Raw genomic sequence first — 26,066 nt, forward strand, 5'->3', positions numbered from 1 at the left:
AGAAAGAAAGAAAGAAAGAAAGAAAGAAAGAAAGAAAGAAAGAAAGATGCATGACAGATGACAGATAGATACATAGATGATAGATGATTAAAATAAAAATGTAAATCTGAAGAATAACAAAATACCTATGTTCCTATATTCATACACTCAAATACAAAGACTATTCAAGAAAATATCAAGGAAGAAAGAAAAAATAACTTTATAGTTCAAACAACTTTAAATATATTATCTTAGTCACGGTTTCTATTGCTGTAATGAAACACCATAACCAAAAAACAAGTTGGGGAGGGAAGGGTTTATTTGGCTTATACTTCCAAGCACAGTTCATTATTGAAGAAAGTCGGGACACATACTCAAACAAGGCAGGAACCTGGAGGCAGGAGCTGATGCAGAGGCCAGCGAAGGGTGCTGCTTACTTGTTGCTTGCCCAGCCTGCTTTCTTATAAAACCAAAGACCACCAGCCCAGAGACAGCATCACTCACAATGGGCTGGGTCCTCCCCATCAATCACTGATTAAGAAAATGCCTTACCGCTGTATTTTACGGAGGCATTTTCCCAGCTGAGGTCCCCTCCATTCGGATGACTCTACTTTGTGTCACGTTGCCATAACACTAGCCAGCACATAACAGACTACGGCAAACTTGGTAATTACCAACTGCAAAGGATTTCAGAAAATCAATCATTGCTACTACATTGTTTCTGAGTTGGTTGGTTTGGTTTTAGACATGGTTTCTTTAGGTTTCTCAGCCTGACCTTGAACACACTGTGTAGCCTGGGTTGATTCAGTCATTGGAACGCTCTTGTCTCCACATCCTGAGTGGGGTTACCACACCTGGCTGATTATACTACTTTATTTCAAAGTGCTATAACTGAGACCAGTAGCTATCTATGAAATGAAATCAAATATATTCATTCATCAAACGAAAGTTATGTCAGACACAAAAACAAAAGATTCCTTTCTCAAATAACTCATGATCTACAGCATAATCTACAGAAAGATAAACATAGGGAAAGTGACAGCGTTTCTGGTAGAAGCACGCAGAGACCGTACAGTTTTTGTTGTTGTCCCTGTCGTTGCTGTGCTGTTTTTTAAACCAGCTCTGACCTGGGAGCGTAGCTCGGGGACCTGTGGCTAACACAGGGCAGTAGCCTGGCCTAGCGGGAAGGCTCTGGGTTCCACTTGCAGCACAGCACACATACAGTAAATCAGAGTACAGAAACCCTCTTTTCCGAAAATTGAAAAAAAAAAAAAAACTTGAATTTAAAAAAAAATTTTATTACTTAAAAAAGCTGCATATTTATTTTGCTTTCTGACTCCGTGCTTGTGCCTTCAACACTTTCACAACGATTTTCTGCTCCTCAATAAGGAAAGCCCGCTTGATCCTGTCGCGCACACACTTGGCACACATGGAACCGCCGTAGGCCCTTTGCTGACGTGCTTCTTTGTCTTTGACAGTCTCACAAGGACTTTAGGCCTCACAGCGCGAACCCCTCGAAGTCTGCCCGAGCAAACACCACAGGCAGATTTAGGTGCTTTCCCAACCTTCCTGGTGTACAGGTAAAAAATCCTGTGGCCAGGGGTTCGAGACAACCTCGTTTTGTTAGAGGCTGTATTGTAGGAGAGCCTGCGACGGTACGTCAAGCGCTGGACCATTCTGAGTGCCTCTAAGCACCGTCCCCAGAGGAGGAATTAAATTTTTTAAAGATCTTATTTATTTATTTATTTATTTATTTATTTGTTTGTTTATTTGTTTATTTATTTATTTATTTTATGAACAAGTGCACCTGCATGCAAGAAGAGGGCATCAGAGTCCAGTTTAGATGGTTGTGAGCCACCGCATGGTTGCTAGGAATTGAACTCAGGACTTCTGGAAGAGCAGGCTGCTGAGCTATGTCTCAGCCCTTGGGTTAAATTCTAAAAGAGAAGCTAGCCACGTGAAAACCTAAGGACTCGGACAGAAGCACAAAGCAGTGTTGTGCAATCTACTCAGAGAGGAGGGAAAATGTGAAAGAGCTATTTCACAGCAGGTGATACTGGTCAGTAGCAACGCAGTACCTACTAAAAAGGTGCTGAGTTTTTGTAACGAATGGGGTACAAAACTAGTATGTTAAAATGACAGAGGTGTTATTTGGTGTGATTTCACTATTATACAATGTATGCTTCATCAGCACATCATGTTATATCCACAATATATGCAGTTTTTAATTTGCCAGTTTGAAACAGTGATTTGTTTTTGTTTTTGAGTCGGGGCCTGACATAAAAGCAGACCATGGAGCCTAGTGGGCCAGGGCTATAATAAATCCTGTGAGGAGAACCACCAGGAATTTCCAGAAAGAAAAAAAAAAAAAAAAAGATATGAGCAGATCTGTCCTTTAAAAACTTTGTAAAGTAGCAGAATGCCGAGGTGCCAGGGAAGGACACGGCACTGTAGCAAGCAGAGCACCCATGGGCACGCGGACCTCAGCACGCAGGGATGGGGTGGTGACGGGGAAAGGGGAGCCGTCGCATCTCTTCCTCAGCCTCGGTGTTTCAGAACCCCACTGATGTGGGCATGAGGCTCGTGCCTGAGGAGGCTGGGCTGGAGACCACGAGGTAAAGGCTAGCCTGGGTTGCACAGTATAACCCTATCTCAGAACCAAAAGGAGGGCTGTTAAGATGGCTCCGTGGGTAAAGGCACTTGGCACGCAAGCCCGGTGGCCTGAGTTGGACCCTGAGAACTCACACAGAGGTGGAAGGTAGAAGAAAAGAAGTGACTCAACAAAGCTGTCCTCTGACCTCCATGTGTGCACCATGGCAGGCACGTGAGTGCACACACACGTAATACTTTTTTATATTCTGTTGGAAACCCTAAGGAACAACACAGAAATCAGAACAGTGAGTGCTCTGATCCTTCAACCTGTGAATTAAAAAAAAAAAAAAAAGTCACATAATCTCATGTACTATACTTGCCTGAAAGCTATTCCCAAAATGTTTGTGGTGGGGTTTAGGCCTGTAATCCCCAAAACTAGACGGTGGAGGCAGGAGGATTCTGAGTTTGAGGCCAGCATGGCCTACATAGTGAGAACCTGTCGAGAAAGAAAAAGAAGGAAGGGAGGATTAAAGCACAGAAGGAAGGTCAATCCCCAAACTTTTCTTTTAAATCAACTAAAAAATCAATTTGATGCCTTGATTATTAAAAACTGTTAAATATTTATAAAGTACCCACCATATAATATCTGTAATTTCTATCAAGCCCCATGCTTTAGACTTTCTAGAAATGTTAAATTTTCAAAAACACTCATGCTGTATAATCAAGACGTCAAAAAGAGATTGAAAGGCATTACAGTATCTGTTCCTGCCAATTACACACTAGTCCCTTTAATGTTAAAGTCCACCTACTTTCTGCTGTATACATCACAGTATTTTTGTCTTAAAATTAAATTTTCTATACTAAGTTTGGTTTTTTAACCAAGATAAATCTCCTAAAAAAAACTATTTATATACACAGCATTTTCATGCTTCTCAAATATAAGCATGATTATTTCTTTTTAATTCTCACTTTAAAAATTTAATCATGGCATGCTTCCAAATTTAAGCCAAATATCTCAATGAAAAATACCAAGTCTATCAAGGCCTTGGGGTTGCTACCCACAAAGATGCATAATTTTTAAATGAAATAAATCTTAAAATCTAAATATAAATAGCATAGTCATTCAATCGACATTGACAATTTAATATATGCCTGAAACTCGAGTCATTGGGGAAACAGGCAAAGTGGAGCAGGCTCTTTATGTAGAGAAGGGATATCAGTACAGGGGGGTCAGGAGAGAAGGGAAACTAAGAATGTCTACAAAAGCCGTAAGAAACCATACTTTTATTTATTTACCTGAAACTGCATATAGCGCAGACAGAGAGGGAGAGAGAGATTAAATGAAGTTTTCCCGCTTGGCCTGACAGTGCTATCTCAAGAGCCAAAGACTAACGTAAACCCTAGTATCACGCTTGACAAACTCCCTTTCAAGTTGTTGGTCAGGGCTGTCCCAGAGTCTGCCAAAACGATAAAAGCTGTTGCTGTTTCCCTTGGTTGTCTCCCAGAGGTTTGAGGTAGCTCCCTATTACTAAAGACACCATGGACTTCGGGCACAAGAGCCAGAAGACCCTAGCTGGATCTGACTTGAAATCCTCCTCCCTAAGGACTAGCTTTCACAGTACCCAAAGTCTCTCTGCAGGCTTCCAAGGAAAGCAACCAAAAGTCCTACTCAGCTCTAACACCTTTGACCCACAACAACCGTAATGGCCTAAGGGTGCTCCCTGTAGCATTTATATCTTGGTGGAAAGCAGCAGCTGTCTAATTGGACTTAGGGCTGACTCAACTGGAGGGAAATCAGGCCTAGTACTAAAAACCTAGCCAACTACCCCGGGGCTAGTGAGTTCGGGGATCGTGGAGGAGACCCTCCAACTGCCACTTTCTTAAACCAACATAATTCCTACCTGTATTCCAAATACTCATCCTTATATCCACAGGTAAGCATAGCCCATACCCCTTATCAAAGAAGTGTCTTCTTATCACAAATGGAGACCACACAAAAAACTACAACCAGTAAAAATTCAGAGAACAAGTGATTGTGCCCAACCCCAACCAATACATCAATAAAAGTCCTGCACCTAAGGCTCAGGAAATATTGTCGAACAGAGACAGACTGACCAGAAATCTGCTGAGAAACTGTGTCTCCTAAAAATGGCAGCGAAGCTACAGCCATGAAACCGCAACAATATGGCTGCCTAAATAAGCCCCAAAGAACCATAACAGCAACAGACATGCTAATATGGAAGAGGGAACTCTAGCGGGCCCAACCCACAGATAAAGAACTACAGGCAACCAAGGGGTGCTGAAGTGGAAGAAATGATCTTCCCCAAGGATGAGTGCCACAGCTGGTTCTCCTGGTGGTTAGTCCTGAGGTCATGTTCACATACACGCATGTACATAAACGTCATATACATATACCTGCACATGTACATTTCCAACAAAGAAAAAGAGGCCATTATTTATAAAGATAACATTTAACTTTTAAAAAATGAATGAAAGGCGACCCCTCATCTGAAGAGAGAACCCCAAAAATACTAAAGCAAGTCTTTACATCATAACTTAACTGCAAAGCAACAATTAAAAGGAAGGCATAAACAAATCCTGCAGCTACAGGCAAGCAGAAACCACTGACTAGGCTTCTCAGGGAAAGGGATACCACCAGCACCTGAGGAGCCATCAGCAAGCGGGCGCTCTGAGCAGAGACGCTGCCTGTGCCAAAAAGGACAGTGCTCTATTGCTAAGAGATGCTTTAGATTCTCAGTCATACTTGAGAAGAAGAGCACAACTTTAATTCTGTAGTGGTAAAACACAACGTCTTTCCCCCTCAGCCTTAGCCACGTGAACACACCCAGAGCAGTGTTCATTTCACTGTTACTATCATGGCACATAAACTTCAGAATTAAAAAGGACATCGGCCTCCATGTTTACTATAGTATAAGACTTCATGTAAAGGAGAATGAGTGAATACAGGAAGTGGATAGTGCATGCTAGGTAAATGACACATCCCAAAGGAATAGATCACGTTCCTCCACACCATAGCAAAGGACACAGTAAAATCAGCAGAGAGCATGCCTTTAACAAAGGCTGAGGCAGGCGATCCCTGTGAGTTCAAGGCCACCCTTGGTCTACACAGCAAGTTCCTGCCCAGGATTTTTGGTGAGACCCTGTCTCAAAAGCAAAGAGAAAACAACCCACCAGAAAGTCAATTATCGTTCTTCCTGAAAGCAGCCAGAGGTGATCCTTGAAGATGCTTCGCTACTCTCTTGATCCAGAAAATCCTACGAAATCATGCAAATCAAGAGGTTCAAATCTTCGTGTTCACTTTAAGAACACCCGGGAAACTGCCCAGGCCATCAAGGGTATGCATATCTGAAAAGCCACCAAGTATCTGAAAGATGTCACTTTAAAGAAGCAGTGTGTGCCATTCCGGCGGTATAACGGTGAAGTCGGGAGGTGCGCCCAGGCCAAACAGTGGGGCTGGACTCAAGGTCGGTGGCCAAAAAAGAGTGCTGAATTTTTGCTGCATATGCTTAAAAATTTAGAGAGTAATGCTGAACTTAAGGGTTTAGATGTAGATTCTCTAGTCATTGAACATATCCAGGTGAACAAGGCACCTAAGATACGCCATCGAACTTACAGAGCTCATGGCCGGATTAACCCATACATGAGCTCCCCCTGCCACATTGAGATGATCCTCACTGAAAAGGAACAAATTGTTCCAAAGCCAGAAGAGGAGGTTGCACAGAAGAAAAAAATATCTCAGAAGAAACTGAAGAAACAAAAGCTGATGGCACAGGAATAATAAATTCAGCATAAAATAAATGCAGATAAAAGTAAAAAAAAAAAAAAAAAAAAAAAAAGAAAGTCAATTTTCTTTATATTTAATAGACACAAATATGCCACGAGCTGAAACAGCATATTCACGGACACAGATGCGAGCTACATGCTATATACATAATACAAGAATGAGTGCAATGATGAGCACCCATAGAACTCCAACAGAAATGCAAACCCCGTGTGCGGCTCCATTGGGAAAGCCTCGCCTCCCAGTCCCTGAAATTCCCACACATCTGGCAGCTACCGTTACAGCAGAAGATCATTGCCTGCCCTTCTGAGCGTCCTTCAACGCAGCAATATCCTTTTGCTTTAACCATACCATGAAACCTAACTTTCAAACACTGTTTCTGATGAGGGGTTGTTCCCAACTGTGAAGAAATAGAGGCGCTTACCACTATTTGCCACTTACCAGCAAATTCCCAACTGAGAATAAATATAGTACAAAGTGTGCACTCTGCCACCTACCAGCAATATTCCCTTGAGACAATGCTCTAAATCTTTGTTTCTTCATCTATGAAAACAGTGCAGTTATTAGCCCCTCAGTAAAAGGCCTGACACAGAGGACACACTTAGAGAATGCTCTCTGTGGCCAGGCACTCGACTAACCAGAGCAGGTGATCACATGAGGCCTCCTGAACCAGCACAGCCTCAGTCAGCATTCACCTAGTGTGGCTTTCCCCCTCACCCCACTCCAACGCCCAACAGGACTATCACAGAGAGTCCTAGAGTTCAGAACTTGATTTCTGTGGCTGCACAGCTCAGATCATGTTCACCAGCCTGATGAATTGTTCCTGTTTGGAGACACAGACAACACCCAAACCTTTCAATATCCTTACTAATCACTGTGGCTGGCTGAATCAAAGGAGCTGAATTTGAAACAAGTTCAATTTAATTTCCTTCAGAGATTAGCTCATCTTCCGGCACCTGAAGTACTGACCAATACAGACGATCCCCCCCTACCCCCCGGGGGCCCACAGAGACCCATTTGCCTACAGGAAGTCATGGGCTGCGCACAGCCACAGACCTCATCTTGATCTTGGCTTCTGTGTGAATGGCAACCCGGTCCTTTGTACTTTTCACTGGTCAATCCAATTCTCTTTTCTGCCCACGACTGAATTCCACAGTGATGTGACTAAAGCTCCCGATGGCTTTTTTTGCTGGATCCCACCATGTGTGTCCACCTCATTTCAAGTGATATCAACGTTTTCAAAGCTGCTCACAACTGAATGCTAAGAACAGAGGCTACAAAGAGTTTGGGTTTATCCTTTTATTGGCTTCTTTCCTCCCTCTGGGCCAGGACACAAGCATGCATTTATCTTGTGCCATTAACAGGATTGATCAGACTTTCATAAGAGAAGCTCACAGTAAATCCTCAGAAAGGTTTGTGTAACTATTGCTGAGTACTCACGCCCCTCCCAAGGCCATGTGTGGTTCATTAACTCCAGCATGACCTGTTCAGTTACTACACACTATAAAAGTAATATCCTGAAGTTACAAAAATGATTTTCTTCCCAGGAACTTAAGCCAGTCCTAAATAACAGTTCATTATGATAATGGCAGGCTCAATATATGCAAGCATGTTTTGGGGGAAGCCTTCAGCTGAGAGTGAGGATTTTATATAGAGCTAGTCAATGGCAAAACAAGGGCTCATACTCAGCATTTGTCTGAGGAACATCAAATCCTTTCTTGAGCTATGTCAATGTATGCTTCTCTGTAACATTTGAGTTTAATTCTAAATCTTTCACTTTTTTGATGAGGCTGGCTTTCCTATATTCTATAGTACACTAATGACTTTTAAACCTACTACAAACAGAATGGAAATTATACCCAAAATTTAATGTGCATCCTACAATTTTTTTCAGTTGCTCTTGTTTCTTTTGACATGTGCTTTTAATGCTCAGGCAGTGAACACAGGGTATTTTTAAACTTTACTTTTTAAAATACAGTCTTCAAAGCTCAGCCAGAAATGTCCATTTGAAAAAGCCAACTCCAGCCAGTTGGCTCTAGGATGACATGTGCAAAGTGAAAATGTAACCAACCATGATTTTGGGCAGGTCAGATGGAATCACTTAGCGCATTCAACATGGCTTCCAGGCCGCGCTGGAGAAAGTGTCTCTCGGCTAGCAAGTATTTCTTTTAAACATCAAATGAGCCACTGCTGCTTACATGCTAGTGTTATTATGGATGCTAAAGCTATGAACATGATTCTGTATGAAAATTATGAACATTATTCTGTATGCAATTAGAGTATGTTTTCATTATGAACACAGGATGGAGTCCATATAAAATTTCAGTAACTAATAGTGATGCCAGCGAAGCTACCAGCCTTTAATGTTAATGATCTCCTCTGTTCTCAAAGTTTAACGTGACAGTACTTCACAAATAGCTCTCATGTCAGGAGAAGCGGCAACTCTCCAAAGACAAAAGCATCTATGCTATTAAAACTTTTCAAACTTTAGAAATTTTTTGCTATTCTCTTTTCTGACAATGCAGCAAAGAAGCCTTTTTAGTCAAATACCATAAAACATTAGTACGCAAGTAAATTCTTCAGTGAGGCATGTAATTCTACATGCCTACACATGTCTGTAATCCCACAACTGACAAGGCAGAGGCAGAAGGATCACCACCTGTTCCGGGCTAGTCGGAGCTACATAACAAGACCTCAAAAATAAACAAATAAAAAATAAAACTTTAAAATCAGTTCTTAGAAACATTGTCAAATTTTGCCAAATATATTTGTTTTCCTAAAATTATACTTTTTAACTAGTTAGCGACTTCAAAAGGCAATTCCCGCTTTACAAAAGAATGAAAACAGTGATGTGGTTTATCCAAAACACCCCTTCCTTCATACCATATTGGCTGGTTAGCACCAAACACTGTCTCTACTGCATTAAATCAGGTTAGAATTTCTCTCAAACTCACCATGGGACAAAGCAAAGCACAGTCAACTTCTTGCTGATGCTGCAACTGATTTTCAATACATTTATCATGTGACGGCCTTTATGCCCCTGAAGTTCCCCCTTTACTTATTTACTGGAAGAAAGAGAGCAGGCAAGCTCACATAGACATGTGTCTGCGTGTATACACAGCACATACGTGAAGGTCAGGGGACAACATACATGTGGGCACAGCACATATAAGAAAGTCAAGGGAAAGCATGAAGGAGGCAGTCTTCTCACTCAATCATCTGAGTCCTGGGGAAAGAAGTGAGGGTCCCAAACTTGAGTAGCAAGCACCATTTTCTGATGAGCCACCTCACCAGCTCTATATATTTCTTTCTCTTTTTACTGATAAAAAGCAACTCACACACCAGGCATGACGGGTGACACCTCTAAGTCTGGGATTAGGAAACCCACAAGTTAAAGACCAGCTATATAGCTATTTTAACAACAACAAAAGTAAAAATGAATTTTAAAAATCAGGTGACTGGCGGGGGGGGGGGTCCATTTTTACTCCAGTAGTTTGTTACTTCTTAAAGAACAATTTTCTGTTGTATAGACAGACAATAGTGTTTTCCCTGGAAAACCAGGAACAAAGGTCAACTTTTGTTGTTTGCAGGAACAGACTCTGATCTAGATTTGAGAATCAATAAACTGTATGTCAATAATGAGAAAAGAACTCCTATAAATAGAAGAACCATTCTATTTTAAAGGCAGTGTTTAGAAGATGGTTAGTCCTATAAAAGCATAAGTCCTTGAATTAGTCCATATTTTAGACTGTATATTTAATAAGAGCACAGTGGCTTAATGTCAGAAGTATTCGCTTCATTTTAAGGGATTAGAGTTCAAGGCCATTAAACAGAGCCTTTGATCCTCAAATAGGGAAGGCAGAGGAAACCAGGAACAATGAAGTACAGATGGTGATGGTGACCTTTCCCCTGCTAATGCAGGGGTCAGCACTCAACAATTCCATTTAAATAGTCCCATTTCATGTTAATATTCTAAAGCAGGAAGTGTGTAAGAAAGAAAAGTTTATCAGTAGAAAACAAAAGTGAAAAACTGCATAAACTACCTCAGAGCAGTTTCTGCTGCTGTTGATGCTGAGAGAAAATGCCCTGACAAAAGCAAAGGAGAGGAGAAAGGGTTTCTTTTAGCTCACAGCTCCAGGTGACAGTCCACCACTGTGAGGAAGTCAAGGAAGCAAGGGCTTGGGGCATCTGGCCACATCACAGAGCTGAGAGAAGCATGCTCGCTCAACTCCCGTCCTCTTTTATTCAGACCAGGACACAAAGCCAGGGAACAGTCAGTGCTGTCCAACTGCAGGTTGATCTTCCCACATCAATTAATGTGACAGAGACACACACACACCCACAGACATGTAACAAGCCAACGTGATCCAACCATGCTCACTGACACGCCCTTCCCAGGCAGCTCCACACTGCGGCACACTGGCAATTAGAACAATCTGTCATAGTGTGTGTGTGTGTGTGTGTGTGTGTGTGTGTGTGTGTGTGTGTCAAGAACTATTCCAGAGCTGAGGGGGCAGTGCTGAGGATACAGCTTAGGACCCTTAAGAACGAGGGAAGTGTTCTATAAGTGAACTATAAGCCCAGCCTATCTCTTTTCTGCTCATTTAGATCCTATAATTTCTGCTGATTCCTCATGTTGATGCTGGCAAATGTGAGGGGAAATGCACACATAATTCATTTTAGCAAATGAGTGAGTGGAAGGGTAAAGTAATCGGTGCTGTATAGAATACTTACGATATAAGTATCCATATATGAATACAAAAGTATGAACTAACTGGTAATAAATGCATTCTGAAGCCTCCACAGCCTTGATAATAAATTTCTGTGGCACCGACCACACCTTTCACTTGATGTTCAAATGACAAAAACAGATGCAGAGGTTGTGCTCCCGTGTGCGATGCTTAATGCAAACTGTCAAGTTGACAGGATCTAGAATGACTAAGTAGACAGAGAGAGAAAGAGAGAGAGGCACAGAGGCACACACACAAATACACACAGGTACAGACATGCACACACACATACACACATAGTAAAATAAATTTCTGTGTGTCAAAATGTCTATCGTTAATGCAACATCTAAAAATAAACTTTCTAAATATCTGTAAGTGTTACAGCTCAGATGGAAAGGTATACTGGCAATCAGGAGCCAAGGAATACCACAAAGCCGCAGCACACAGCAAATCTCACACAAGAAAACTTCTGGGGGCAGGGGGACTCAAGAGGGTAGCTGCCTCTGCTCAGGCATCAGGGGACTGTTCAGATGGCAGAGATCACAAAGGACCCCTTGGGGGACAAAGCTCTCCAGGGTGGCCTGGGACTGGAGGGACTCCGTGGCATGACCAGGATTGGTGGGATTCTGTTGCAAACTCTGGCCTTGGGTTTGGGGTCAAGTCAATGTCAGGATGTACTTTCCCTTAGTGCTGGTCTCAGGGTCAAGTTAGGATCAGGTTGTTTTTCCTTTGTCCTACACTGGCTGTCTGGAACTCACTCTGTAGACCAGGATAGCCTCAGAGATCTGCTGGCCTCTACCTCTTGAGTACTGGGATTAAAGGTGTGTGCAACCACTGCCTGGTCATTCTTTGAATTTTAGTATATATATCCAATATATATACATATACACACATATATATATGAAATAAGCTACAATATTGAATCTTTGAGGACCACAATTTCTTCCCATTTTTAATGTGCTTAAATGATATTTTCTCAATAGTGTTTTCTACTAAGATTTTTGTTACTAGGATCTTTTTCTCAACCACATTCCAGGGGAATGCTTAGAACACTACAGTGCCTAGTGTTGGCTATTATACCAACACTCAAGAGGCAGGGCAGATGGTCCTTTGTGAACTGTGTAAACCCTCAAGGCTTGGTAGTGGCCAAACACCCACCTGAGAAGCCCTGTGCCCAGACCTCTCTAAGGGTCTGTTCCCTAACAGCTGTACAGCATAATAAGGACTGGATGTCTACATGTCTAAAAGAAAAAAAAAAAATTAGGATGTACAAGCCACTGAAGCCTTCGTAAGGAAATGAAAGCCCAGCAATTAAACAAGTGATGAAAGATGGAGCAGAGGGACAGCTTAGGGCTCATGTGGGTCCTCTAGTAAGGAAAGTGAGGACTGCATAAGGACAGGGGCTCACTTGCCAGATTTTTGACCTCTTCCCCTGGTGGGACTTATCAGGCCATAAGGGAAGAGGACATGCTCAGTCCTGATGCAACTTGATGATCTGGGGTGGATGGGAAAGGGAGCTCCCCTTTTCTGAGGAACAGGTGAGGGGGGAGAGTGAGAGAGAGAGGGCGGGACTGGGATAGAAGGAGGGATGGGGCTATAACAAGGATGAGAGGGAATTTAAAAAAATAAATTAATTTAAAAAATAAACTAAGAAACAACTGAATTTGTATGGTTTTATGTGGGGCTAAATGAATAGTTTTGGAGAACTATGATATAGACAAGAAAGTGTCCCCAGTGACAACAGGGAAGGCGTCTCTCAGAGGAGCATCCTGCAACTTGCTTGAGGGGAGGGCCAGAACCTTCTAGGATTCAGAATAAAGGCTACGAGAAAGTATCTCCATCCCTGATCTCAAGCTATACTATAGAGCAACAATACTAAAAACTGCATCGTACTGGCATAGAAACAGACTGGTGGATCAATGGAATCGAACAGAAGACCCTGAAATAAACCCACACACTTATGGACACCTGATTTTTGACAAAGATGCCAAAACCATTCAATGGAAAAAAGACAGCATCTTCAACAAATGGTGCTGGTCTAACTGGATGTCTACATTTAGAAAAATGCAAGTAGATCCATACTTATCAGCCTGCACAAAACTAAAGTCCAAGTGGATCATAGACCTCAATATAAAACTGCCAACACTTCAGAAGCTTCCACAGGACCACAGGTTCAAGGTAAACCTGGGTTATACAGCAAGACTGGGGCTAATCCAGGCCACACTGTGAGGACCTAGCTCAAAAACAACAAGGGCTGGAGAGATGGTTCAGTTAACAGCATTTACAGATCTTACAAAGGACCTGGTTTCAGTTTCCAGTGGCCACATCAGACAACTCACAACCACCTGTAATTCTAGGTCCAAGGGATCCAATGCCCTCTTCCAGCCTCCACAGGCACCTGTACAAAGGTGGTGTACATACCCTCAAGCAGATGCACACATTAAAAATAATTTACCTCTAAAACTGCAACCAAATGACAGTTATTGTCAGGCAGTGGTGGCATACACCTTTAATCCCAGCACTTGGGAAATGGAGGCAGGAGGATTTCTAAGTTCAAGGCCAGCCTGCTCTACAGAGCATGTTCCAGGACAGCCAGGGCTGCACAGGGAAACCCTGTCTCAAAAAACAAACAAAAAAAAATGATTAAGAATAAATTTATAGGTATACTTCTGCCTGCATATCCAAAATAGATGTATGAAAGGTATATGATCATAGTCCCTAATCCTCTCCTATAAAATCAAGAAATCGCCATAATTCTATACATCAGGATAAACTAAATCATAACTGTGCATTTCACTGTATAACAGACTGTTAAATCTGCTTTCTGCTTGAGAGTTTTCATTAAGGCTCTAGAACATAAAATGACCAAAGCTACACTCTTACATTCAAAAGCACGGTGCTGCCATCTATGCATGATTTAAAAGAAGCTCTCCCAACAAAGGCTAAGAACGCATGAGAGAGCTATGAGAGAAAAAGAGTGGGCATCCAGCTGAGCACATGGTCCCTACAGTGCTGAGAACGGTTATGTGAGTTCACCCAGCACTGGATAATTTTAAAGGTCTGGCCCAGCTGAAGAGACCTCATTTCCACCTCGTAAATGCTGTGTAGAAAGACAGCACCCTAAGAGTACAAATCCTGCCTAAGGTAGAGCCTGCTCTATGACCACCTAACAAAGCCTTTTGCCGACACCTAGCAAGATCCCGGGGGAAGAGCAGAGGTCCCCTGCGTCAGCAAGGTTTGTGAAATAACCTCGACTTCCCACCTGACAACACAATATCAAGTCATCATATATTTTATTCTTCCATTTTAGCTTTTCTGCTTGGTATATAGAAGTATCTCGGATGGCTTTAATTTTAATTTCCCTGAAATACAATGATGCTGAGCATCTTTTCATGTCCCTACAAGGCCACATCTTTAAAAGAGGCTATCAAATATTTGTCCATGTGTCCTGGATAATTTTTATGTCAATTTGACACAATCTGGAGTCATCTGAGAAAAGGGAATCTCAATTGAGAATTTTCATAATTAGCAACTGATGTGGAAAGTCTCGGCCTATTGTGGGTGGGGCAACCCCTGGGCTGGTGGTCCTGGGTTCTATAAGAAAGCAAGCTGAGCAAGCCAGGAAGCAACATGCCTCTACAGCAGTTCCCACCTTCAAGTTCCCAACTAGTTTGAATTCTTGCCTTGACTGCCCTCAGTGGACTGTGATTCAGAATAAGTAAGCCAAATATGCTCTTTACTCCCCAAGTTGTGTTTGGTCATAGTGTTTTATCACAAAAATAGTAACTCTAAGATACCACCCATTTTTAAATTTTGAGCTGTTTATTTTATTGAGTTATGAGAACTCACTACAGATGCTGGAAAGATGGCTGAGAAGTTAAGACAAGTTACTGCTTTTGAAGAGGACCCAAGTTAAACAGTCACGCCCATATCTAGCAGCTTACAACCACCTGGACCTGTAGGTATAAACTCTTGTGTACTATATAAATTCATCCACAATAAACAGCAGGTTGGCCATACTGAGACAGGAAATTCACTCTCTCCGGTAGAGAGAGTGAATGGTGGGATGGAGTGAAGCACGCAAGCATAAGACCCAGGACAATAAGGAAGACAGATGCATGAAACCTGAGCAGAGGTAATCAGCCATGTGGCAGAACTTAGAATAGAATGTTATATAAGAATAAAATAACTTAGAATAGATATTAGTTATGAGCAAGTCAGAAAACATGCCTAGCTATATTGGGCTAGGCTTTTGTAAATATACTTAAGGCTCAGAGTCATTATTTCTCGGAACAAGGGTATAAGTGGAAAACACAAGTTACAGAAAACCACCATCAACATGTAACCCCAACTATGGCAGATCCAATACCCTCTTCTGGACTCCGCCAACACTCCACGCACAGCCACATGTGCACACCTTCATGGGACACACTTAGATGCCTGCATCATGAATATTTTCTCCTTTCCTGAGACTGATTTTAGACCCTCAGAGTAGTGTTTTGAAAACCAGAAAGCTTCAATTTTACTTATTTGTTATTTTCTTTTTAAGTAATGCTTTATTATGTCCTAAGAAATCTCTGCATATCCCAAAGCCTTGAAGATTTTCTTTTTTATTCTGTAAGTCTTATGCTGGTAGCTTTTGCATTAAGGTCTCTGATCTATCTCATGACAACCTTTATATATCATACCAGGTAGGGAAGGAGATTCATTTATTTTCCAATGAACATAATTATCTCACATTTACAGATAAAGTTACCAGTCACATATTTAACTATTTGATCATTTTTGTTAAAAACTGTTTCGAGAGAGAGAGAGATCGCCTTCCAAATACCATATTCTGGTTCATTAACTATGTATCAGTCATTCTGAAAGCATCCCACTATGCTGCCATTTATAAATTATAAATTTTAGTCAGCCTCAGAATCAAACAATATAGTAGTCCAATGTTTTTTTTCTCTTCAAAGCCAACTTTGGGCCACAAAGAACTTTCCAGACCAGCATTATTCACAATAGTCAAAAGAAAAACTAAACTACACATTAACAGATGAATAAATAAATGCAATGTGAATATCCACATAAGTGAATACTATTACAAAATTTAAAAGAAATAAAGTTTTAAAATATGCAATAGTGTGTCATTATCTACTGTGCCAACTGTTGAAAGTGTATGGATCTGTAAGATGTAAAGTGGACTAGACAACCTCGAGGGAAACGTAGTTACTGCTTAGGAGTCCATTTTATTAACGGGCAGTAAAAAATGTTCTAAAATGGACACAATGACAGCAGCACAACTCTCTAAGTATACGAAAGAACAAACGATATGTATTTTAACAGGTGTCAGGCAAACTTGAGGCCGTGTGACAGATGCCTAAGAAAAGAACGTAGGGGGAGAAGAGAATACTGTGAGGATGGTTTCAGAGGCTGCAGGATGCGGCCAGCTGGAGCACAGCAGTCAGGAGTGGAGAGCACTGTGCAGTGGGCTTCCTCCTCCTTCCCCTTGATTCCAGCCTGGCACCCAACACACTGACATCACCCAGAAGTGAGCTTTACTAAACTGATAGGCATTCCTCAATCTAATAGGGTATTAAGACTAATTATCAGGGGAGCTTTTGGGGGAGGAGCTGTTTGCTACAACCTGACAACCTGAGTTCAGTTTCCAGAGCCCACAGAAGAAGGAGACAACTGACTCCCAAAAGTTGTCTTCTTACCTCTACAGGAGCATCATGGTATGTATGTATCTATGTATGTTCCCACACTCATACTTACAAAACACACGCATTCATCATTGTGTTATATGAAGAGGAAAATCTACATATGTCATGATATTATTTAGAGTCAGGGAGTTAACCATTAGGAGAAGAATAAAGTAAACACTAGATATGGCAAGGTACAGCTATAATCCCAGTACTGATTAGGCTGAGGCAAAAAAGTCATGAGTTCACGATAAGCCTAAGCTACATAACAAGACCATGTAGATAAAGATAGGAAAAGATAGAAGAAGAAAGTGAAGGAGGGAGACTATGACAGGGTATCTTGCTGATATAATTTTATTAATATTATATCCCTCCATGTAATATCTCATTTCCCAGAAGTTTTAGCCGAGTAGTGGGGGGAAAAACATATTAAAGTCCCCATCATCTCTAAATCACACATAAATGTGTATGGTATGTAACAACTTTCAAGTGGGAAAAGTCATAGAGTAAGAGACTAACTTCCACACTTCTAACTTGCTTCAGGAACTAAAACATTCACCATGCCCAAATGCCCTATACTAAGTGCTATATAAATCCTAAGACTCTACCATGACATATTGGCCTTTAAAACCCAGACCAACAGAGCTTGTGCCAGGTAATCTTGAGACCAGGGGAAATTTACAAGAACAACATCACAGGCGTGTTAGGGCACCTTAATTTTAGCGTCTTCATTAACCAAGCAAACCATTACCGGAGCGCCTACCAACTGCCAACTGCTCTCATTTGTCACGCTTACACTTATTCCAAAATAATTAAGAAAGCACTGGCTTCTCACAGATGATCTACTCTACATACTAGCAAGAAGACAATGTGGTTCTCAGGAGGCTAGGTGGAAAAAGCAAAGGAAGAATCAGAGATGAATGATGGAGCCAATTTCCTAAGTTTCAAAAGAATTTGTCACCATCCTTCCAGAAAGAAAAGAGCCATTGACTGGGTCCCAAACTGTATTATGTGCTGATCAATCAGGAACAGCCTAATACTGCTGAGAAAAACCACAGAATAACAGAATTTGGAATAACTTTTCAGGGAGAGGCAAAAGTTAAATATCACATCCTCATGAGCACTAGCGACAGCAGACACATTAATAATGCGAGGCCCTGTTCCTAATATACCTGGACCACAGAGAGCCACTGCCAAAAGTCTGAAACAGTCACAACAAATCTCTTAGCCCCACAGCATAAAACTCAGTTGATAATTTCTTTGTCTAACACCTCATAAAACTCATTCTTCCAAAATTGTGGAAAAGCTCGGCACAGTCCTCCCTCATTATGAAGTTTCCTGTTACAAGGTTGCAAGATTTACACATATGTTAGGGTTTATTGTTGAAAAGAGACCTCCTCATAACACCCTCTTTGTTATAAGACTGCACGCTTTGCCTCGGGGCTAGATAAATAATGAGAGCGAAACAAATTCAGACAGATTGCTGAGAAAAAAAAGCAGAAGAGTGCATTTCCTTTTGGTCATCTCCCTAACTCTTTCTGCTCTATGTAGCTTTTCATCTTAACTGTTCTGTTTTCTTTTCTTTTCATGTATTCCCTTCAATAAATGAAACATGATAGACTATTAAGACCAGTCTGTACTACTTTAGAAACTGTTGATTTTCATATACTTCTGCCTTCCAAATTTTTTACAAATGTCATCTTTAGAACAATGAACTATATTAGGGCTTGATCAAGCAGCTGCAAACAACCATATGAAATCTTAATTTTCCACTCAGACTATGTTCACAGTCCCCTAACATCATGAATGTAACTTTCCAAATTAGATTTAGGAATACCTCTGTTATTGTTTCCATATTAAACAACACTACCTCATTTTAGCCAAAATCTGGAAATACTGACTTAAAAGATTGTGTGTGTGCATGTGGGGGGGGGGTGCATTTGTGTGTTACAGGATGGGAGAGGGAGAGTGTGGCAATCAAAGTGTGAACTCTCTCTCACCTTCCATCTTGCTTGAGGCAGGGTCTCTCTTGATTGCTTGGGGAACACTGTGAACACCAGGCTAGCTGGCCCACCAGCTTCCAGGGATCTCCTGGCTCTGTCTCCATCCCATGAGCACTGGGATCACAGGTCCACACCACCATACCTTGCTTTCCTGGGCTCTAGGGATCTGAACTCAGGTCCTGAAGCTTGCACAGCAAGCACTTTAGCCACAAGGCCACCACTCCCCATTGGGAACTCATCTTTGACTAAGGTTTAAAAAAAAATGAATCATTCAAATATTAAGGGAATGTACAAGGCTTACTTCCTACACCCAGCTTAATCATTTCTGATATTTCAAAGCACATTGTGTTTTGAAAGTTTAAAAAGTAAACATGTACAACAGCATTCTTTGACACGGGACACACCTACCAATTTTAGAAAGCTCATCTCAATACTGTGGGTGATGTTTCACAGTGGAAATAAGGATCGGGAATGGGAGATCTACAACAGCTGTGTTCATATTTGCCCAAAGATTTATAAATCTTTCTAAATCTGAAGACAGTCTTCTTAATTTTTATATCTGCACATCCTTTAGTCAGGGCACTAAGGTACTGATGTAAGGAGAAGTGGGCCAGGGCCCAGCTCAGGCACACTAGCCAAGGGCTAGTCCACTGAGCCATACCCCCAGACCACTAGTGAACATTTATTCTCTCTTCTCTTTTCCCTTCCTTTCCCTTCCTGTTGTCTTCCCTCTTCCTTCCTGTCATCTTCCCTCCTCCCTTCTTCCTTCCTCCTTCCTTTCTTCCTTCCCTCCCTCTTTCCTTCTTCATTCCCTGTTTCTGTCTTGGCAGGGTCTCATTAGGTAGTACATGCTGATCCATGATCCTTCTGAGTCCACCTCCTGAGTCCTGGGATCTGTGGTGTGCACCAGCCTCCTGGAACTCTACATATCACCTGAATCACTTAGCCTTCCCAATTCCATAAAATCACACACACACACACACACACACACACACACACCACACCACACCACACCACACCACACCACACAAAATGTGTATAGATTTGAGATGGTCAGATCCTACCAAAACTAGCACTTTGGCTTGGCTTTGTAGCACACATTTGTAATCCTGACACCTGGGAGAATGAGACAGAAGGTCAGGTCCAGCTTAGGCTACATAATGAGTTCTAGGAAACCTGGGAGGTAGGTATAGTGTGTGGTGGTTTGAATAAGGATGGCCCGTAGGCTCATCTATTTGAATGCTTAGTCAAGAGGGAGTGTTGCTTTCTGAGAATTAGGAGGTACAACCTTGTTGGAGATGTGCTTTGTTAGAGGAGGGGGCAGGCTATGTATGATTTTGGGGTTTTTTTAGATTTGTTTGTTTGTTTTTTAACCTTTTTTTTAAAGACACAGTTTCTATAAATTGCCACAGTCCTCCCAAACAGCTGGTGTACAGACCCAGTATTATCCCACACCATTAGGCTTAATAGCTGGAATGATAAGCGTGCCCTATACCCACTTAGGGACACCACATTCAAGGGCAGTGCTAACAAAGATTTCCCTGTTCTCACATGTGGCCCCCAGAAACAAGTTGGGGTTTCTTGTTGTTATTCTTCAAGCACCACCAAGAAGTTTCAAATCATCATTTCACCCACCCCTATTCTTAGTAATAGTAAGCAAGAAGATATAAAGAATATTCAGTATTCACCTTTTACAAAAAAAAAAATAAATAAATAACAACTTTAAATAATCATATCACTTAATTGGAAGACTACATGGGACTATCTTTAGAGCCCTCAGAAACTAAAGGTTTTATACAGCACAATATATAGGACAATATTATTTGTGAGAGACCAAAAAGTTTAAAGCCCCAGCCACCTGGGAAAAGAAACTAGCTTAATGCAATCTCCCCCCACACACACACCCCTCCTCCCCACCCCTATCCACTAGTTATACAGTTGCTAGGAAACTGGCCCATCCCCCTAGGGATGGTTCATTAATGGTTTGGGGACCTTCCTATAGCCAATCAATTCAAAATGCAACATCCCTTTTGTGTTTTGACCAATAGATGCTTGCCAGGCAGGAATCCCCTTGCTTTGGGCATGCTGGGAGGAACTCTTTAAAATCACCCAACTAACCCAGGCACGAGGCTCTTGGCTCTTACCACTTTGGTGGTGAGAGGTGTAAGCCCAAGCTGCAGCTTGTAATAAAATATCCTCATGTGTTTTGCAACGGACTCGACTCTGGTGGTGGTCTTTTGGAGGCTCGAGATTCAGGTACAACAATTTGAAAGTTACATTATTTATTCTATTTAAAAGTGATACTACTTTATGGGCCTTGTACCACAGATTTTATAAATATTGTATACATGATAAACAAACAAACAAACCAGTGTGGGATGACAGTCAGCCCTATAACCCCTTGACCTAACTCCTCACTGAAGGCTCATAAAGGATCTTAGAGACAAATGAGGGATGGACCTACACACCCATGCGTAGGCATGACCAATGAGTCACTGGCCAATGAGTGTTCTCTAACATTGATCTCCGACAATTCAACCATATGTATTAGAAAAGGTGGGCCGCATGGCTCAGTGGTGAAGCAAGGGCTATCCAAACATCCCTTAATTCCCTAGGAGGAAAGCAGCAGTAATCTTTTATTAGCAGTGACACCCCCACGGAAGAAACAAAGCCGGGCTCTGGCTGTTCCTTCACCCCATCAGAGCATATCAGTTCCCCCTCTGGATAGCAATCAAAGACTCCAGCTGGCTTTGGGAGCAACCTCTCCATAACCACATGTGGCCACTAATATGTGTCCTTGGCAGATGAGAAAAAGGCTCCACTTCAGACAATGAGGAGTTATTTGGGGTTTGCCTCACTATGAGGTGAAAGGCAACCTCTGCCTTATCCTCCAATTCACTATTTTCTTTGGCAGGCCTTTTATTCCAAAGACTTCACAAATTTTTATTTATGTGACAATATAATCCTATACAAGTTTATAGAAGTCATTTTATTATTTGAAAAATATTCCACAATGCTCATATATATCATTGGTAGAATTCTGCTCACTTCCTTTACTGACAATTGTACTTAAACATCTTGGAGCTTTACATATATGTTCTTTCCACCTTAGTCACAACTGGGGACCAGTGTGTCACCGGACTTCTCTAACCCACACCGTGCCACATTATGTCTGCTCTGTGACATGATACCGCCTTGATGAATTCTACCTTTCTTAGGTTCTATTTGACAGTTTTAAAAAAATCAATGGAGAGTACTTGGAAGAGTTAAAGGAAAATGAGCTTTCACACCACATATAGGGAAAGCAATATTAAGAAGCCAACAGCACAGCTGGGAAACACCTGTAACCCCAGCATTCAGTCTTCTGAGACAGGAGAATCACAAGTTGGAGGGTAGCTTAAACTCTTCAGCAAGACTTTATCTAAAAAGAAAGGAAGTTGGGGATGCACTTTAGTTGGCAGGGTGTGGGCCTAAAACAGAGCTCTGGGCTCAGCCTCCAGCACTATATGGTAGTTAGTGCCTGCCTGGAATCCTAGCACTTAGGAGACAGCAGGAAGACTGGGAGTTCAAGGTCACCCTCAGGCTCATGGGCTCATAGACAATGTGAGATTAGCCTGTGCTCTGAGATCTTGTCTGGAGGAAAGTATCAAGAAGTGAAGCGCCTCATATTAAATATTACAGAAGTTAAATAATTATTTAAAACCAAAGCCATTTTGATCCATGAGGATTATAGCAAATACTCAACAGTTTTGAATGTCATGTTACACAGCTAAAATTAATGACAAAGGGATAACGAATGCACGGAAGTAGCAGGCATGAACTAGTCTCCACTGCCAACCTTCACCTGCGTAAGTGCTGTGGCGGGCATAAGAGAAAACAGCTGTGAGTGAAGGTGAAACCAGGAGGCCTGGCAGCCTCTCCTACATCATCTGGGTATAATGCCTAGTATTAAGCTGGCTGTGGTGGCACACATCTTAAGACCCAGCTCTCTAGAGGAGTAAGGACATGGATCTACATGAGTTCAAGGCCAGCCTGGTCTACAACTCGAGTTCCAGGACAGCCATAGCCACCACAGAAAAACCCCATATTGGGGAGAAAAAAATGAGTATCACAAAAGAAAGGCAGGCAAGCAAGCAAGGGAGGGGCCTTCACCACACACTGACTGGTGACAATTCAGCTATGAACTTCCTAGCCATCCAAACTATAATAAACAAATGAAATTTTTTTTTTATGAATCAGCTAGAACCAAGTACTTTGATATAATAGTACAGACAGATTAAGACACTGTTATGTATCAGGAAACCTCTAAGTTTGCAAGCAGACATCATTTAAAGAAATTATTTTGAGTATGCAGACTGGAAGGCAACCTGAGGAGCAGAGCAGCAAGATCAGGTGACAGTGGTGGCAAGGTTAGACCCCAACCACACAGGACCTGCACATGCCACCCCCAAAGACCCAGAGCTGCGACCCAGACACACACACACAGACATGACGTTTAGAATAATAAGACAATTATTTAAGAATTTTAAGACCAGTCATGGTGGCACACACTTTTTATCCCAGCACTTGGGAGACAAAGGCAAGCAAATAACATGAGTTTAAGACTAGCCCAGGGGGAGAAAGGGAGGGATTGGGGTGGGAGGAGGAAGGGAACCACAGGAGGGATACAAAGTGAATAAAGTGTTATTAATAAAGAATTAAAAAAAAATAAAAAGACTAGCCCAGTCATGGAGATAACCTAAAACCCTGCACAGAGGTAGCCCATGGCAGTTCAGTGTCCAAGTGGGTTCCATAGTAATGGGAACAGGGACTGTCTCTTGACATGAACTCAGTGGCTGACTCTTTGATCACCTCCCCCTGAGGGGGGAGCAGCCTTACCAGGCCACAGAGGAAGACAATGCAACCACTCCTGATGAGACCTGATAGACTAGTATCAGAAGGAAGCGGAGGAGGACCTCCCCTATCAGTGGACATGGGTAGGGCATGGGTGGAAAAGGGGGAGGGATGGTGGGATTGGGAGAGGAGGAGGGAGGGAGCTATGGGGGGGATACAAAGTGAATAAATTGTAATTAATAAAAAAAAAAGTTTAAAAAAAAAAAAAAGACTAGCCCAGTCACCATAGTGAGTTCCAGGCCACCCAGGACTACATAATAAAACTCTGCCTACAGATTGGGAAAGAATCTTCACTAACCCTTTATCTGACAGAGGACTAATATCCAGTATATACAAAGAACTAAAGAAGCTGAAAAGCAGCAAACCAAGTAATCCAATTAAAAAATGGGGAACAGAGCTAAACAGAAAATTCTTGACAGAGGAATATCAAACGGCAGAGAAACACTTAAAGAAATGCTCAACCTCATTAGCCATCAGGGAAATGCAAATCAAAACGACCCTGAGATTTTACCTCACACCCATCAGAATGGCCAAGATGAAAAACTCAAGTGACAACACATGCTGGAGAGGTTGTGGAGAAAGGGGAACCCTCCTCCACTGCTGGTGGAAATGTAAACTGGTACAACCACTTTGGAAATCTATCTGGCACTTTCTCAGACAATTAGGAATAGTGCTTCCTCAAGACCCAGTTATACCACTGCTAGGTATATACACAAACTTTGCTCAAGTACACAAAAGGGATACTTGCTCAACCATGTTTATAGCAGCTCTATTTGTAATAGCCAGAACCTGGAAACAACCCAGAGGTCCATCAACAGAGGAATGGATACAGAAATTGTGGTATTTTTACACAATGGAATACTACTCAGCAATCAAAAAGGAGAAAATCATGAAATTTGCAGGCAAATGGTGGGATCTAGAAAAGATCATTCTGAGTGATATATCCCAGAAGGAGAAAGACAAACATGGTATATACTCGCTTATATAGACCTATACGATATGATAAACATATTGAAATCAATACACATAAAAAAGATAATCAAGAGAGTGGACATGGGATAAGATGATCAATCCTCATTTAGAAAGACAGATGGGATGTGCATTGAACGTATGACAGGAGTCTACTGAAGGCATCTGAAAGACTCTAACTAGCAGTGTTTTCAAAGCAGATACAAAGATTCATAACCAAACCTTTGGCAGAGTACAGGGAATCATATGAAAGAAGGGGGGTTAGTATGATGGGGAAAGGCTAGGAGCTCCACAAGGACCAAATATATCTGGGCACAGGGTCTTTTCTGAGACTGACATTCAACCAAGGACCATGTATGGATATAACCTAGAACCTCTGCTCGGATGTAGCCCGTGGTAGCTCAGTAATCAATTGGTTTCCCATAGTAAGGGGAACAAGGACTATTTCTAACAGGAACTCAATGACTGGCTCTTTGACCTCCCCACCCCTCAAGGGAGGAGCAGTCCTGTTAGGCCACAGAGGAGGACTTTGCAGCCAGTCCTGAAGATATTTGATAAAACAGGATCAGATGAATGGGGAGGAGGTCCCCCCTACCAGTGGACTTGGAAAGGGGCACAGTGGAGATGAGGGAGGAAGGGTGGGATTGGGAGGGAATGAAGGAGCGGGACACGGCTGGGATACAGAGTTAATAAAATGTAACTGATAAGAAAAAAATAAAATTTAAAAAATGACAAAAAAGATATCTTATTTATTTCTAATAATCAGCTAACTCATGAAAGGTTAGTAATTATTGTGAAGGTTAAGAAGTTGAAAAACTGTCAGTTAGGATTAAGAAATAAATAATACACAATAATGCTTTCTTATCTAAGTTGCAGTCATTGGCATGAGGCTTCTTTGAGTAGCAACTGGAAAGAAGTTAGGTACTTACAAAATTCCTAAAATATATGGAAGAGCCGTCATTGCGGAACTGAGTCATGTGAAGGGGAAAAAAAATAACATCTAGTAAGAAAAAACTAACATAAAAACATGTTTATTTCAAACAGAAAAAAAAATGTATCCTTTCCATGTATTTATTGTCATGCTCTCCTTGCATTTCATATTACACAGCATCTGGCTTTACGTGACAAACATGTGCCATGGCTGTTCCCTTCTGGCAGAGAAAAAGCTAAGTTCCAAAAATATACGATTGCTCTGAATAAGCTAAGAGGGGAACATTGGGGGAGGGGTCTATTCCACACTGCATCACCAAAGATTGTGTCTGTGGCCGGCACCAAATCACTCACTTTCTCTTTTCTCTGGGTCAATATATTCCTTTAAGAAATAACTACATTTTCAGGAAAAAAAAAAAAAAGCAAACATGAATTTTGGTGTAAGGAATGTTGAAAATGAGGAAGAGATGGCATT

General features: G+C 41.7%; 1 protein-coding gene and 2 pseudogenes across 3 annotated transcripts in view; 1 reads left to right on the plus strand and 2 right to left on the minus strand.

Annotated features, from left to right (window-relative positions):
- The window catches only part of Bbs9 (Bardet-Biedl syndrome 9), a 390,403-nt gene that overhangs the window by 323,978 nt on the left and 40,359 nt on the right, over window positions 1-26,066 (minus strand). The gene's annotated exons all lie outside the window — the stretch shown is intronic.
- LOC129672130 (60S ribosomal protein L34-like) lies at window positions 1,297-1,655 on the minus strand (annotated as a pseudogene).
- Window positions 5,788-6,415, plus strand: LOC129672129 (60S ribosomal protein L17-like; annotated as a pseudogene).

Source organism: Psammomys obesus, unplaced genomic scaffold (genome assembly GCF_907164565.1).
Source record: "Psammomys obesus unplaced genomic scaffold, mPsaObe1.curated_primary_1811, whole genome shotgun sequence".
Lineage (NCBI taxonomy): Eukaryota > Metazoa > Chordata > Mammalia > Rodentia > Muridae > Psammomys > Psammomys obesus.